General features: G+C 41.0%; 1 protein-coding gene across 5 annotated transcripts in view; it reads right to left on the reverse strand.

Moving 5' to 3' along the window:
- Positions 1 to 17,571, reverse strand: part of LOC136858740 (long-chain-fatty-acid--CoA ligase 1) — a 488,109-nt gene that overhangs the window by 106,097 nt on the left and 364,441 nt on the right. Inside the window, exon 1 of one of the 5 annotated variants that reach the window (XM_067138500.2) lies at positions 8,623 to 8,895. The exons of the other annotated variants lie outside the window; for them this stretch is intronic. The gene's annotated coding sequence lies outside the window, so the exon portion shown is untranslated. Of the gene's footprint in view, positions 1 to 8,622; positions 8,896 to 17,571 lie in introns of those variants that run through there. 5 annotated transcript variants of the gene reach the window in all.

Below are 17,571 nucleotides of genomic sequence, written 5' to 3' on the forward strand. Positions count from 1 at the left end.
GAGCTGTTTGATTATAAGGCGTAGGGTCACGTGTTTATTAGTCCTCGGTAATATTACTGAAGAGTTCTGAACCTTAAAGCATTAGAATAAAAGGTCATGAAAGGCAGGAAAATACGAAATTCCTTAAGGCCACGCGAACTTAATACTATTAATGGAAGCCATTCCGGGTTCAGCTGAGGTCTATAGATTGCGACAAGCTTTCATAAGTTGAAAGTCTGTGTGTGTACGTGAAAGGCAGGGAGGGGGATTTTAAAAGTGGAACTTTTTAACTGAAGTTTCAAAAATTTTCCTTCGGGACCTAGTTAATACAATCCCATCGCAGAACATAGCTTATGTATTCTCCCTACCTTTCCTCAGTTTCCGTGAAGAGATCGTCCAGATTTTTGTCAACCGTTGTTTTGATTTTGAAGCCTGCCTCCTTACCTGAATAGTCAGCATCGCAGTATTTGTTTCAGAGGGTCCCAGGTTCGATTCCCGACCGGGTTGGGGATTTTGGTCAAGTCTGGTTAATTTCTATGGCTCGGGGACTAGGTGTTTGTATTTGTCTCAATACGCACATCTTCATATACACACCACACTACCAACCACTCCAGAAAAACGAAATAGTGAATATATCTCTCCACATAGGGTTGGGGCCAGGTAGGACATCCGGCCGTAAAACAGGCCCACTTTCACATGTGCGTCACATTTTTGCGGTGTAGGCAAAGCGAAGGAGAAACGAAAATTGTCTTTCTTCTGAATTACTTTCTTCTTCTTCATCATCATTTCGAATCACCCATATTTGGGGTACGTCAGATCAATCACTTCTTAGATGCTTGTGCTCTTTTCTTCTCCCAATAGTTCTTCATTCTAACTGATCTCCTCCTTCTCCTCCTTTCCTCCTCTGATATCTGAATCGGTTTTCTGGTGTTGTTCTTAACTTGGAACCTCTTAGTTTTGTCTCTGGTCACAGTTTTGGCTGTGCCATTCTTGAATTACTTTCTATTAAATGTGTAGTCATTTTAATTTCATAGGATTTTTGTTTCATTTGTAAAATAAATGAAAACAGATATGTATGAAGTTTTGAAAATAAATTACATTCTCCATTCATAAGTGGCATACCAACCACAGATAAATTTCACATTTCTATGAATCCAGAGGAAACTAGTGTGAGGGAACTGTGGCAATACAGAAGCATGTGCGCCTTCTCACGGGTTAAAAGAACATTCCTTCTGACAAGCCGAAGATCAAGATTTGATGTTCAGACATAGATCCGACAGTATGGAGAGGTCCGCACTCTTGCGAGAAAATCTGAAGTCTCCATTTGTTCTCCGACTACATACTACATGCGGATAACAAGCAAGGAGAGTAACTCATTTTTGATGCGTAGTAACTTTGTGGTCCAGTGTTACTGTTGTCAAGAGCCTGAAAATGTGCTCCTCGCACTACTCATTACTCAGTACCGGGAGTAGCATCGGAAACTAGAAAAGTGACCCTTTGTTTGTGGATGGTTAGAAGGTTATTTACGTTTAAAAAGCCCAATTTTCGATGAAGGTTATAAGGTATGTTTACGTCTCATCAAGAGTAGCAGCAGCAGCATATTGTCGCTGTAATAAGGCGAGAAGAGCGGAGACTAAGAAAACAACAGCAGGAGTTGCCAAGTATGTGCAAGCCCACGTAATGCATGGCACACAGCCCAGTCCCTTCATTCTCTAGACTACCCCAGTACAACTGACCAGGCGCAGATATGCTTTACACAATAAAATTCATTTCGGTGCAGGGTGTAGGGGGCAATGCACATCCGGGCAAAACTTGGAAGGCGGGTCCACGTCCAGGGAAGTGAACAAATTTGGATTCATAGCGACTGAGTTCTTTCAAGGACCAATCAGAATTAGTATAACCCTCAGACGATGTAGCTGAAATGTCACAAGGTCCGTCTGAGGGAACGGAGAGCAAGAACACCACAATATCACGACCGCAGAGGCTGTCCTTTCAGCTATTCTAGGGTTGACTGGCCAATGCCCAGTTCTGAAATGCAATAATAAAACTGGACGGATTAAATGGATGTCAAATTGATACACCAAGGAACTGCTACTCACACGTGGAATACGATTGGAAGGAGGCCCGTACCCGAGCACATGACAGAGACTTGGCGTGTCCTTTGCCAAAACTCTGCATTGCTAGGTAGAAGGGGATCGGTTAAAACGAAATTACATTCTTTTGGTGTGAAAGAAGTAATAAGTGGCTTACCAACCCCATATAAATTTCACATTTCTATGAACCCGGAGAAAACCTGCGTGAGTGAACTGTGATATTCCAGAAGAATGTGTGCCTTCTCGCGGGTTAAAACCCGAGATTAATCACCAAGATTTGATGTTCAGATGCAGATCTGACAGTATCCGACAATAATATTATACGGTACTGGCTGATGTACCCGTGCTTCGCTACGGAATTCTACACTGTATACAGAACTCTAGGTTAGGTAGTGAACACGTTGTGAGCAAGATTATATTAAATTGCATAGCTACCCTAGAAACGCGACGGGGAAGTCACCAAACATCTCTTCTCATACGAAGACTGGGTTAGGGAATTTTCATTGTAACGGTAGGCCTGCTTGCCTACCATCAGTCACAATCAAGTTGGGGAGTTTCCATTATAATGGCAGATACTCAATCTCCATCTGCCTTTTTACATCCTCAGAAAGACTGTCTTAGTAGTTTTCCCAACTGAAATGAACATAGGTCATTACAATGACGTCAGTAGGAATGGCACGATTAAAAGCACTGCTTTCATATGAAAGACTCAATCAAATGAAAAACCACACATTTTATCACTTTTAACGAACGGTACCGATCTAACAATCCAAAGTTTCAGAGCTGGAATGACCAAGTCGCAGACAGCCGTGATCCGTGAACACTCATCGTCTTTTTTCGGCGGGGGTGGGGGTGGGGGTGTCGAATAGTGGAGAGTCCCAGGGCAAATACTATGCCCTTTTACTAACCTGTTTCCTAGGAGTTCCCGATGAGTCGCAAAATCTCAGTTCACTACACTGGCGGCGGAAAAATCTATCTGACTTGGAGGCAAATTTTTCCTCCAAACGAGAGGAGAAACCCCTCTTCACTGCTAATTTCGAAGAAAATGAATGTAGAATTTAATAAAAGAATAAACGTGAAGAGAAAGAAGCTTTTCTTAAGAAACGGCTCTTTTCAGGGTTGAATTTTGAGTTATTTAGTGAATTGTGGTGCTATAATTTGGAATAGGCCTAAATTGTAATTCTAGACCAGGTCATACTACTACTACTACTAAGTGAGTCTCTGCCTTAAATATGCACACTGCTCATTCAAAACAGTTCAGAATAGCGCGACAGAGTAGGGATCGAATAGCTGGAATACAATGATGAACCAGTGTGTATCGTACCAGCAGTATCAGGAAATGTATAAACCGGAGGAATGGCATGCTAAAGAAGAAAGTTCCTTAACTCCCCAGCTATTTCCCGCCAATATTCAGGCAGGCTGTTATACTCGGTACGTAGCATCTATCGGAGTTGAGCAGCAGCATAAGAAACAAAGAACATCACAACAAACAATGGTCAATGTAATGCTATTGTTGATCAATGTTATGCGCTTACGATATTGTAGGCCTTCACATTTAGTTTTCTTCCGAATCTGAAATACCACTCTTACCATAGTCGGTACGGTAAAACTGAATAAAACATAAATGATCGGAAATTGTATTCTCTCTTTTGTTATGTAATACTTTTCGATAGGACCAATAACATAGGTATTTAAAAATTAAATTTTAGGCGCCTTCCCCTAAACTACAATTTCATCCTATAGCTTAAACTGTAGTTTCTTATTCCCCGACTCTATATACCGATTTTCATTAAATTCTGTTAATGCGTTTTCTCGTGGCTCGGCGTTGATATGGACTTAACAACAAAATTACAAATTCATGAATATCTGTGTTATCATAGCCGGTACGGTAAAAATGTATAAGACATACATGATCATAAATTTAATTATATATAACTTTAGTTATGTAGTATTTATCTATAGGACCACTAATAATATAAATATTCGAGAATTAAATTTCAGGCCTTCTCCTAAACTACCATTTCACTCAGCGTGAATAAAATGATTTTTAGCCTAGATTGTAGTGGCTCACCCCCCGACTTTACATACCGATTTTCATTAAATTCTCTTCAGCCGTTTTCTCGTGATGCGTGTACCCACATACAGGCAGGCAGACAGACAAAAATTACGGAAAAATAAAAAGTGCATTATTTTCTTTGTTATTGTGGACATGACCGATACAGAAATACCATTCTTTTCAAATTCTGAGCAATGTAACGTTAAAACTCGTATTTTATAGATTTCCTTTCTCACACCACATGTACATCATTAGCAAAACTAACCTTCACGGTACAAGGGTTACTTCCATTGCTGGTTCTATCGCGTATTTAGGATAGTTTTACGGCACATGAACGGAGTGCACTCTGTTTTAGGTAAGGTAGTAAGGTAAGGGTTGTTCTGCCCGAAGGCAGGTCCGAACCTCCGCAGAGGTATTCCTGAGCCGGAGTTTACTTGCGGTAGGGTGGCCAGTTCCTTTCCGCTCCTCCATTCCCTTACCACCCACCAACCCATCCAACTCCTGACCACGCCCAATGTTGCTTAACTTTGGAGATCTCACGGGATCCGGTGTTTCAACACGGCTACGGCCGTTGGCTTGCTTTAGGTAACACACCCATTAATTTAAAGACTACCGATAGGAAAGGAACACGCATTTACTGTATATTTACGCATGCACGAGTGTCCATTTGTCAAATTTATCGAAGTAATCGGGCCTTGGGTGAGAAAGTGTCCTAATTACAACATTTTCTATTTTTTAAAATCTTGGTATCCAACACGTGGAGGTACTCCGTCGTGCCGGTAAGTCATGCCATGTGAATTCTTAAACCTCGCAAACGCAGGAAAGCAACCTATTTGGGTCACATTACAAATACAAAGCCTGTTACACATCAGCCAAATGCTGAGCATTAGTGGGTAGTTAAACTACTAGAAAAGAACAATAACTTATTATTGCGTATCGTGGAATATGGCAAGTATATGGCTGCACCTTTTAACGACAGTTGAATATTGGGAGAGTGTGTTGGTCTCTCTTTCTCTATCTAGACGTATGAGCAGTGCAGTATTCCTCACTTTGTGGATCCATGACTTTTGCAGTAGTCTCCTATAGCACCATACCTCAAAATAATCACTGCTTTCAGTGGGGTGGCAGGGGTTTTTCTTCTCCAAATTTTGGTCTATTTCACAAAGAAAAATCAAATCACATGTGGGCAACTTGAAAGAAACGTGTAAAAACAGAAAAAAAAACACTCCAGTAATTGGAAGACATGTCTATATACGGTACACTGATAAGTTTCGATGTTGTCTAATCATAAACGATATGTATGTATTTTTCTCTTATAAACTATCAAGCGTGATCACCTCATCTGCAGTGACTGTCTTGACACTTATTTGTTTCCTACGTAATTAACATTCGCTTCACCTTTATTTTCCCTTTTCTTGAATAAATATTCTTTATGAGCTGTTCTCTTTCGCTTTTCAGGATTTTCGAATGATAAGGTTAGCAGTATTATCGTGGGTAATTAAACCACTGGGTTACGAAGACTCTTTTTTTTTTCAGGTACATCGTTTGCTATACATTTTAACTGACATCAGAGTGCCGGAAGTTTTTCCCGTAAAGGGATTATTTAACGTGACAGATGCTCTACTGACATGAGTCTCTAAAATACATCCAATTGCGCCGGAATTCGATCCTGTAAACGCCGGGGTGAGCAGCTCGGACGGTCGAGCGCTGGCCTTCTGAGCTCAACTTAGCAGGTTCGATCCTGGCTCAGTCCAGTAGTATTTGAAGGTGCTCAAATACGTCAACCTCGTGTCGGTAGTTTTACTGGCACGTGAAAGAACTCCTACTGGACAAAATTCTGGCATCTGGCGTCATGGAGGTTTTTTTTGTAACCTTCAGCACACAAGGCAAGCACCACTATGCTACAGAGTCGGTCGGCAAACTCAGAATACAGATGAATCACTAGCTGTGATATTCATAATTTCTATTTAGATCTATGGAAGCAGACAAACCCGTTTATTAATGATTAAATTTCACAGATGAGTTAAGATTGCAATATTCTGGCAGTGGAATCTGACGGCTGATAATAAATCATTTAGCGAGTGATATACGCGCTTTGACGAAATGTTTCAACAGAATGTGAAATATGATGTCACTTTTCACTCAACATCGAAATAGAACAGAGGTAATTTTATTAACTCTCATTCATCTTTTTCCTTTTAGTGGTTTGTTTTGTAAACAATGTCATGATAATTCACGAGAATCAAGCTCATGTGTTTGAAATAGAACTGGAATCCATTGCGAAATTCTGTTTATTCCACGTGGCTGAAAGGAAATGTAGCGGCGAAATTGTATTGTTCCTCACTGTTAATTTGTCTCCGCAGTTAATCGGTACAGTATTATCTGCGAGCATATCTCTAAATATCCATTTTAACTCGTTATTCTGCTGGTAAGCTGCTTTTCGTTTGGGGTGATATTCAACCCCTTGGACATTCGGTAGCGTGAAACTTCTCTTATGTTTGTTGTGTGGTTAGTACTGATAACCCAGACTAATAAGTTGCTATAACAGCCACACGAAATTAAAACATTATACAAAATAAAGAAACATGTCCCTTCGAAGAATGGATATATCTGTTGAAGGAAGGGAAGGAAATTGCAAGTCAGAAAAAGGAGAGCCTCCTTCGGCCTCGCAAGACAAATAAGGAACATCGATGTTGGGGTGGGGGATAACAAGAGTTAACTAAGAGAGCTCAGGTACGAAAGATAAAAGAGACATTCATACGAGTGGAAGCAATCACATACTTAGCTTTGACCTCGTGGTCACCATTTCACTATCACAAATCGTGAAAACCAGGAGGACGGGCAGGGCGCTTCATTAAGAGGCTTTAGAAATGTCGTATGGCTTTTAGTGCCGGGATATCCCAGGACGGGTTCGGCTCGCCAGGTGCAGGTCTTTCTATCTGACTCCCGTAGGCGACCTGCGCGTCGTGATGAGGATGAAATGATGATGAAGACAACACATACACCCAACCCCCGTGCCGTACGAATTAACCAATTAAGGTTAAAATCCCCGACCCGGCCGGGAATCGAACCCGGGACCCTCTGAACCGAAGGCCAGTACGCTGACCGTTCAGCCAACGAGTCGGACAGAGGCTTTAGAACATAGTGGGAAATAGCCCCGTGTATTTATCGTGCGATATGGGTGGGTTTTGTTAATTTGGTGTCTGTTCTGGGGTACTATTAAAGGGAATGGACGGGAATAACTTTTCTCATTTTAAAATACATAATTTTATATTTTACTTGTCTGTGAAGAACCATTAGCGTATTAGAATTTAGCAACTAAAATTTTACAAATGACTTGAAATTTGGTTTTTCCTGTAAATGAATATGCAACTCGTTAAAGATGAGCTGAATCATAATCTCGTGAGATAACTGACAGAAATGACAGTAAAATAGCTTCTTGATTTCTTGTATGTTCATGTTATACATATTATGAAATTTCTTTCTATGAAAACTTAATCGACCGCAGGTATTTGATAGTTGGAAAGATTTAGAAACCGATTTTAGGATGTCTAGCAAGAAAGGAGGAAAGCAGGAAAGGAAACGCCCTTTTAGAGCCCTTAAACCTAATAGTCTCCTAGTGTTCAGATGTCATTAAAAGGTGCAGTCATGGTCTTATGCGTGTTTTTCGGAGTACCGAGAAAATTCTAAGACTCGTGATTGTTCTGTCATCCATCTAGAAGTTGATCATCATTGCATCATTACAGACTAGTATGCCTTTCAGCGTTCTGTCTTCACGTTTCAGTGAATTACCAAAGGGCCTCTATAATCCTCTGTTTCCAACTAGCTCTGTCGCCTCGTTTAATCCCACACCTCTTATTAAATCATTAAACACTGAATCTAACCATCGACACTTTGTTTTTTTGTTTTTGCTATTTGTTTTACGTCGCACCGACACAGATAGGCTAATTAAGGTACAGCCCCGGCATTTGCCTGGTGTGAAAATGGGAAACCGCGGAAAACCATCTTCAGGGCTCGAACCCACTATCTCCCGATTACTGGATACTGGCCGCACTTAAGCGACGATTGTGGAAAGAACGACATGGGTCAAAGATGATAACATTTGTCGGCCACAATTTGAATAATATAAAATATGGCAGAATTTGAGGTAAAAAGACAAAGGGAAGATTTAAGGAGAAGAATTTTCAGGATATTAAACAAAATATATTTTGAAGATATTAATAAAAAGATGAAAAGGATAGCAAACGACAGAGAAGAATATTGTTGTACGACAAGGCAGAGCCTGTAATTATTATTGATGATAGTTGAAAATGATGTTTGAGTTTAAAATATTTCTATATTTAAATAGGATTATAAAATTTGAGTTAGACTAGAGAATGGAAAGATGATAAATGACGATAAAATTTGACCACATACATCCTGTTTCGTCTTTTTAAACAGAAAATATCTGGACGTCCTACTTTAAAGAAAAAGACATGGAATCATCTACACTACCCGCTTGAAAAGCTGTGCTGGTTGGTAGAACTTCAATAATCGCAGACGATTTAGAAGTAAACCGACAGAGCTTCTTCTCGTGAAGTGCTCTCAAATTGCTGTAAAAGATGCCACTGAAGAGATTTATACCATAGAGTCTTTAATAACTGAACACAGGTGGTTTCTCAAAGCGAATGTGAGACACAAAACACGGCACAACACTTCAGCACTTAACACACGCACAATGGACGTGATGCGGCCAACACATATCCTATCCCGCCTGCAGTCCAAGCAGCAACTAACCTCGCGCCAATTGGGGGACGTCAGCGACGGGCACCATATAAATATTTCGAGAGCGTAGCGCGTGCTTATCGCTACTCTATCTCCTTGCTACCGACAATATTAGCGAGATATGGCTAGTGCTAGGCCAGCATTCACGCAACAGGTAGTCTTAGTTACTTCGATTAGTGCTCAGATCAGGCAGCCGTCTTTTGTGAATGGACCAGTGTCCTACTCCCACCCCGCTCTTTCACTAGTTAAGAAAAATGGATTTAAAAAGCCCATATTGTAGCATCACGTGTTTTAAATTAGTAGTAGACCCTAAATTTTTAAATAAACAGCTTTTTTTTTTCAGAGAGGATGAAAATAATGTTATTGGTTTGACGTTCCAGTAGTTACTTTTACGGTTTTGTCGGGGACGCAGAGATGTCGGAATTTTGTCCCACAATTTTTTTTTCTTCTTCACGTGCCATCTCCTCTCAGAAGGTCGGTTACCATCGTAGGGATTCTTGCTTTAGATGATGCAGCGCGAAACAGGTCAGTAGTGGAACAGTTGAACCAAGTTTTCAAGAAATACTTCTTCCTGGTCTTCTTTTGCCTTGTATCTTCCCTTGAATGACCAGCTGCAGTAGATGATATTTCTCTCTTCGCATCACATCACCGAGACACTGCAGCTTTCTGATTTTGATAGTATGCATTTTCACACCAGGCAAATTCCAAAAGCTTATCCGCCTGTTGTCATTTCTTGACGGATGCAGTACTTTAGCGACTGTCTCTTGGCACAGAGTAAAATGTAGCTTCCACCTAAGTCTCGGTCTTATTTCTAACAATGACAGGCTGAGGTGCACGTGGTGTTGACTGATAAGTAGGGCTCGGAAGTTGAGGAAAAATCCTTTTCTTCTCGAGTGTCTGAAGTCTAGGCTCAACATAATATATGTTTATTCTGGGTCATTGTAGGCCAAGGAAAGGATGAGTTTTATTTGTCTTTTTGCTTGTTTCGGCGTTTTTTATCTTATGGGTGCTTTTTTAGTCTTCTTTTAGGTCTCGACGGTTTTTTTTTTCAAACTGCCCATTCTCAATTCGAATGATCATCAGTTCATCCATCACCTTTCAAACATCTTTTCTCTAGTAAATACACATATTTGAACCACATCTGAAAAGAGAGAAAATGAAATGAAACTAGTGTTTGATAAAAACCAGGGATATCATTTTTTTTCTATTTGCTTTACGTCGCACCGACACAGGTAGGTCTTATGGCGACGATGGGAGACGAAAGGCCTAGGAATGGGAAGGAAGTGGCCGTGGCCTTAATTAAGGTACAGCCCCAGCATTTGCCTGGTGTGAAAATGGAAAACCACGGAAAACCATCTTCAGGGATGCCGACGGTGGGGTTCGAACCCACTATCTTCCGGATGCAAGCTCACAGCTGCGCGCCCCTAGCCGCACGGCCAATCCGCCCAGTGATATCAAATTATGTGCAAGATAAGTGAAATATTGAAAGGAGAAAATTTTGATGTGAGTGTTTTTGAAGGGCAAGATCCCACTTGCTTCATGAGTGAACCCTTAACATCCGCTGATGTGGGGAGAAGTTTCTCCATGTTTCGCAACGTGATGTCTGTAAACCGGCGATCCTTTACACATAAGAACCTGGAGATGATTATTGTGATATACTGCAAGGCCAGCTGAGGAAAACTTTCCGAATTCCTATTTCTGTAACCCTAGTGTAGTTAAGCTAAATATCATTCCAACTAATGTCCATTTCGGATTCGCTGACTGCATTCTACGTGGAAAAAATATTTCATTCTAAATTCTACAAGTACTTTTTAACAAACACGGAATTCCTTTCTAAGATTATGTTAATCTAAAAATATATACTGTCTGAAAGAAGAAGTGTTTTACTCTTTTTTTTTTGCACTGTATCTTGCATATCACCAGAATTTTACATTTTTTTAAATATGTACTAAAGTGATGAATGAATTTGGATCGCATTTTTAAATTTTTGCCAGTTGTTAGGTCCTCTTTTTATATATTTCAGGTCTTTTTAAGGCAATATTTATTTATTTATTTATTTATTTATTTATTTATTTATTTATTTATTTGGGAAACCAAAACAGCGAGAAGCCGAATTACAGAGTTCCGCAATGAAATACATATTTACAATAGAGTAGCACAAGGCAAGCATAAAGAAAAGTGGAAGAATAATTACGAAAAAACATCTAACGATAAAAATAGAGGAAAAAATTAAAAACTAACAAAATTAGAGACACAACATATAAAAACAAAAAATAAAGGCTAAAGAAACAACGAGAAAAATTGTTGAACGTAAAACGAAGAGAACTTATAGCTAGGCACAGTAAGATAAATACAGATATAACACTTAAGTAATTGTATAGTACAGTAAAAAATAAATAAATATTATATTATGTACAAAAGAGAGGACAGCAATGAGAAGAGAAAAAGAGGAATATGAACAAAATGAACTAGGTTAAGTTAAGGAAGAATCGATTAAAGGAGGCATACGAAGAAAAAACGTCCAAGTTCCTGTCAGAAGATAAAGAGTTAAGGAGGGTTGGTATGCGGATAAATAAACTTCTTTGAACGAGAGAGAGGCGGGAATACGGAATAAGAGCACGTTCAGAGCACGACTAGTGCGTCAGGATGTTATGAAATTTGCTACTCATAGAGCCACCGACACAGTGAGGAAAGCAATGGACAACTACATCACTCCTCTTCTTGCCGTGTACGCTTCAATATAGCACCAACATCGCTTTTTGCGGTTTCTCTAAAGTCACATAACCTTTGGAGATGCTATTTGAGGATCCAACCAGCCTTCGGGATGAAGATTTAGATGGTAGCTTCTTTCCCAGCTATGATGTACTCTCTCTCTCTTTAACGTTCTATCTTCACTCCTCAATTTGATTTTAAACCTGCACCTCGGGGCAGCAGACAATTAAGTTCCAATTTTATTACTGGTCTATATGTGTTTTCTCGAAACTACGAAAGGAGTGAGAGTTAAGTATGGGATCTATATTATGCCGAAGTTAGGTAGAGAAACATCACATTTATCTTTATTAAAATAGCTACTCTTTTCATCCATCTGAGATGAGAAAGAAGCGACGGTTATTGTTGTAATTCCTTGGGTATGTTGCTTGTTATTGGACAATTGTAACCATCACTGGTTAATTTCGCTGGCACGGAGGCTGGGTGTGGTCTTCATAATAATTTCATCCTCATCACGACGCGCAGGTCGCCTAAGGAAGTCAAGTCAACAATCTGCACCTGGCAAGCCGAACATGTCCTCGGACACTCCTGGCACTAAAATCATACACCATTTCATTTCATTGGACAATGCGATCAATAACCCACTGTTCTTGATGTAAAGTGTTTTTTAGTTCCAATTACTGATATATATTTGTTTGTTTTTTCGTACTGCGAAATGAGTATGATTTAATTAGAATACAGGATAATATTATGCCTAATGGAATACGTTAGGTCGGGAAACATCGCATGTATATTTTCTTCATTAAAATAGCTACTTTTTTCGTCCATCTGAGTTGAGAAAAAAGCGATATATTGTTGTAATTTCTCGAGGGAAGTACAGCATACCGACGTTGTTTTATTAATGTTGTTCTATTTACGGGCGAGGGACAAGTGTAAATTCTGTCTTACAACCTGTGTCAATGTTATTTCTGTTCTAATATAGGCGAGGATACAACTTAATGGATTAGAACTAGAGTAGGACTGAGTAATTTTAGAAGAAAGAGCGCTGGCCTTCTGGTCTCAAATTGGCGGGTTCGATCCGGGCTCACTCCGGTGGTATTTGAAAGTGCTGAAATATGTCAGCCCAGTGTCGACAAATTTATCCCAAGTAAAATGATTACTCCGAGCTTAAATTCCGGCACGTTGGCATCTCTGAAAACCGTAAAATGTAGTTAGAGGGACATAAAACCAATAGTATTGCGTTATTATTTGGAGAAGAAAGTGGCCGTAGACGTGCATGCTGTTCAATCACCAAACACAACTGATTTATATTTAGGGCAGTCCCCCAGGTGACAGATTCCCAATCTGTTATTTACCCAGTCTTTTCTTATATGATTTCAAAGAAGTTGGAAATTTATTTAATATCTCCCTTGGAAAGTTATTCCAATCCCTAACTTCCCTTCCTATAAATGAATATTTGCCCCAATTTGTCCTCTTGAATTCCAACTTGGTCTTCATATTGTGATCTTTCCTGCTTTTAAAAAACACTACTTAAACTCATTCGTCTACTATTGTCATTCCACGCCACTGGCAGATCGGAACATACCACTTAGTCGAGCAGCTCGTCTCCTTTCTCCCAAGTCTTCCCAGCCCAAACTTGACAACATTTTCGTAACGCTACTCTCTTGTCGGACTTGAGAAGGGTACTATCCTAGCAACTGCACTGAGCTGAAGTGGGAGAAGGGGCAACGAGAACCATATCGAGGATGGTTAAAATTGAATTTCAAACCATCTGCCATTCCAAGGACAGGGAATTTCACCACCCTGACCTGTGTTTTAAATCCTTAAATTCTCTTCTCTGGTAACAGAACTTACTTAATTTTTTTCCCAGTTCCTAGGTCGTCTCTCTGAAAAACTTACCATACATCTGTGCCTGAATAACTGTACACAGTTAAGATTATTATTCTTTTTCTTTTGCTATTGGCTTTACGTCGCACCGACACAGATATGTCTTATGGCGACGATGGGACAGGAAAGGACTAGGAGTGGGAAGGAAGCGGCCGTGGCCTTAGTTAAGGTACAGCCCCAGCATTTGCCTGGTGTGAAAAAGGGAAACCACGGAAAACCCAGGGCTGCCGACAGTGGGATTCGAACCTACTATCTCCCGAATACTGGATACTGGCCGCACTTAAGCGACTGCAGCTATCGAGCTCGGTCAGTTAAGATTAGGAAGATTATATGACAACTGCCATTTACCCCTGACAGTGGTCACTAACCCGTCAATAAATACACATTCCACCGGCATATTAAAATGATTAACTCCTAAAGACTAAAAATATTGAGCCGATGACCTAGATGTTAGGCCCCTTTAAACAACAAGCATCAACCATCATCATCATCATCAAACAATATTCTATATGCACAACTATTTGAATGAAAATTGTCAACTATTACCGGAATGCTCCGTTCTTCGGGGGTTTGTTCGTAATGAAACTGATACGGAAACAACTCGCCACCCGCCATCAGTTCACGACTTGTACCGAACACGTTATCTCAGCCAAGAACTAAGTCTTGCTCTTATACAGTAGGAAGTAACAGTTGGTGTTACGGACTACGGCTTGAAACCACACCCGAAAGAAGGGACGTGGTTTACTACATTCACTCCAATCTCTTGGTCACGCCTGTCTGTGCCGTAAACTATTATAAAAATAGTAAGAAAGCGAGGAGAAGTGACAACTGCTGACAGCCGTCACCAGGCCGTCAATAAATACACATTCCACGGACATATACAAAAACAAGATTATCACATGCAGTCTTTCCTTTCAGCCAACAGAACAAAACAAGAAGCAGAGTTGCCAACTGCCTGTCATAACACAGCCAATGTAAGAGATATGAACGCAACCAGGCGGCATAAAATGAACTATAATAGCAACCCGCGAACTATCGCTCCGAAATATTGCCCATTTTTTGTGCTTTTACCCCTTCTTGTTATCCCTTACGAGTTGAATTTTACAAAAAGGATTCCTTGGTTGTTATATCCTACGCCATATTTCGAAGCGAATGGTAGGATCTAACACCATAGCTTTATTCTTTCTTATTGATGGCTTTTCTCTTCTCGTTGAGTTCGTCGGCAGAAATGCAGTGGAACTTCTTAGTGCACCTCCCATGCACGTGGCCTCAGGCCTTAGGCATCTGATGTCCCTTACTCGATGGTGATGACTACTATGCAATCATTCGGTTCTCCTGCAGAGTCCCAGCACATCCAAGCGTTTCGGTCTCGTTGCAACCGTTTCGACGGCAACGTGGTGAGCTGAAAGTTCTGCCGTGAACCGATCTCTCTGCGGTCAGGTTTCACATTTATTTTGCTAAAATTTATCATGTAGAAATAGTACGAAAAAGTATTATCCTTGATTTGATATGGTGTTCTAAACTTGTTTTCTCGGAGAAGTTTATTTTTTAGTTGTGTCACTATTCTTGCGGTGGCGTGATATCTCCTCGCATTTTTGTCAGGTTAAGTAAAAACAAAGTACCTCCATCCCCCATCACCTTCAACAACCAGCTTTGAAATGCCTTCATTCTTGATAAATCCAAGCTCAATGACAGAGAAAGGTACAGGAAAAGGATAGAGAAGCTCCAGTAGGGAAGACAAGAAAAGAGGATACTGAAAATATCAGCCGCAGAACGGAAGAGGTGGTGGTCGTGGTTATTGCTTTAAGGGGAAGTACAACTAGGCAACCATCCTCTATATAACACTAACCAGAAAGAAAAAAGGAAGGGATCCGGCACTTCGAAAAATGAGAGTATCGGTCATAGAAAGGCAAGGGCCACGAAGGGCGTGAAAATGAAAGACTCCCTAGGCTTGATTGCTCTAATACCGCCGGGGTCGGGAAAAACAAGAGTCGACCAAGCGAGGTCGGATAGGATAGATGAAAGTGAGGAGCCTCGCAATGCCAGGACTCAGTTAAGGGCCCCGTGGCCACCAACCCACGCTCAAAAGTTCAGAGTCCCTGGGCCCCCTTTCAGTCACCTTTTACAATAGGCAGGGGATACCGTGCGTGATATTCTATTGCCCCCACCACAGGGAGAAGAACGGGAGAGAAGGAGGGAGCGGATGAAGAGGTTCTGGTAGGAGAAGAGGAAAAAGAAGAAGAAGAAATTCTAGACCTGTACCAAGTCCCGTTGACGAGTTTGGAGACAACAAGGTGAGTGTAAAACACTATCGTGGTGTACCGGTACTTTGCCAGTGTAACACTATCGTGGTGTACCGGTACTTTGCCAGTGTAAATCCTAGTAAGTTGTCGGTGAGATGGGCTAATTCAGACACTCAGACATATCCACGTGAGCAGGTCTTGGGAGAATGTTCGGGAAGACCGCCAGCCAGCCTGGCACCAGCTCACAAGGACCTTCAACCGCGTGACTGCCTTGTGATGAATCACGAGCGCTCTTCTCCATACATTTCATACGTCTCATTGCATTACCATACTGTAGCGGAAGTTATTTAATAAGTGAGAGTATTTAGCTACTCATTCCTTAACCCGAGAGTTAAAATGAGTATCATACAGCCAAGCTGTCCTTCTTAACCGCTGCAAGCCATATGTTACAATGTCAACCACGACCACGAATAGCCAAGTAGAGCAAAAATAGAAATGTTAATACAGATGACATGTTTAGCGTTCCATTAACTTCTTAGGCCTTGGAGGACGCCTGGTTGGCAGAAATTCTCCCTGACAGAGGTTACCCAACATGCTAGTAAACCTAGTGACATGGATATCTCATATTTAAATACCAACCAGCCGAACCGAGATTCGATCCCAGGGGCGAGTGTTTAAAGGACTGAGACACACTGTCGAATCGAGGGAGTGGCTGAAACGAAGACAAAATGCAAAAGTTATAAATTAGGTGTTTATTGTTAAGTTTAAGTGCAGAAATAAATACGTACATCAACTGCAAATGATAGTTTTCATTTTTGAATGCTTAAAATACATTAATAATAATAATAATAATAATAATAATAATAATAATAATAATTTTAGGTCCCATTAACTACTTTTACGGTTTTCGGAGACGCCGAGGTGCCAGAATTTTGTTCCGCAGAAGTTCTTTTACGCTGCCGTATTTAAGCACCTTCAAATACTACCGAACTGAGCCAGGCTCGAACCTGTCAACTTGGAGTCGGAAGGCCAGCGCTCTACCATCTGAGCTACTGAGCCCGACACACCATGAGAATAAAACCTTATAGGCCAATTGTATACAGAGAACTCCTACAAATCTTATCGCTGAACACTCAATATTACTTCCACTCGAAGCTGGGGTGGGTCGCTAATGTACGCATGCTGTGTGGGAGGCCATGATTCGTATAGTGGCTTAGCTGTTGGCTTTCTACTGGATGGCTGAGATTCGAATCCCAGTCGAATCTACTTGGAATTTTCACCTGAAAATTCACCTGGGATCAAGTAGGGCATGCAGCCTTAAACCCTCTGCCAAACCAAAACTGATCTGAGTGGATCCAATTGCCCGAGAAATACCTGGGATACGCTGAAGAGAGTGCATACGGACCCTTCTGCGAAGAGGGAATAATGGAAGGAAGAATATGATACAGTATCCTATATACTGGTCCGCCTCTGTGGTGTAGTGGTTATGTGAAATTACCTGCCAACCCTAGAGACCCGGGTTCGATTCCCGGCTCTGCCACGAAATTTGAAAATTTGTACGTGGACTGGAAGGGGGTCCACTCAGCCTTGGGAGGTCAACTGAGTAGAGGGGGTTCGATTGCTGCCTCAGTCATCCTCGAAGTGGTTTTCCGTGGTTTCCCCACTTCTTCTCCAGGCAAATGCTAGGATAGTACCTACATTAAGGCCACGGCCGCTTAATTCCCTATCCCGTCCAATTTTCCCATTCCTCACAAGGCCCTGTTCAGCATACCAGGTAAGGTCACCTAGGCGAGGTACTGATCCTCCTCCCCGACCGAATGTCTCACGCTCCAGGACACTG

The sequence above is a fragment of the Anabrus simplex genome, chromosome 1 (assembly GCF_040414725.1).
Source record: "Anabrus simplex isolate iqAnaSimp1 chromosome 1, ASM4041472v1, whole genome shotgun sequence".
NCBI classification, from domain to species: Eukaryota; Metazoa; Arthropoda; class Insecta; order Orthoptera; family Tettigoniidae; genus Anabrus; species Anabrus simplex.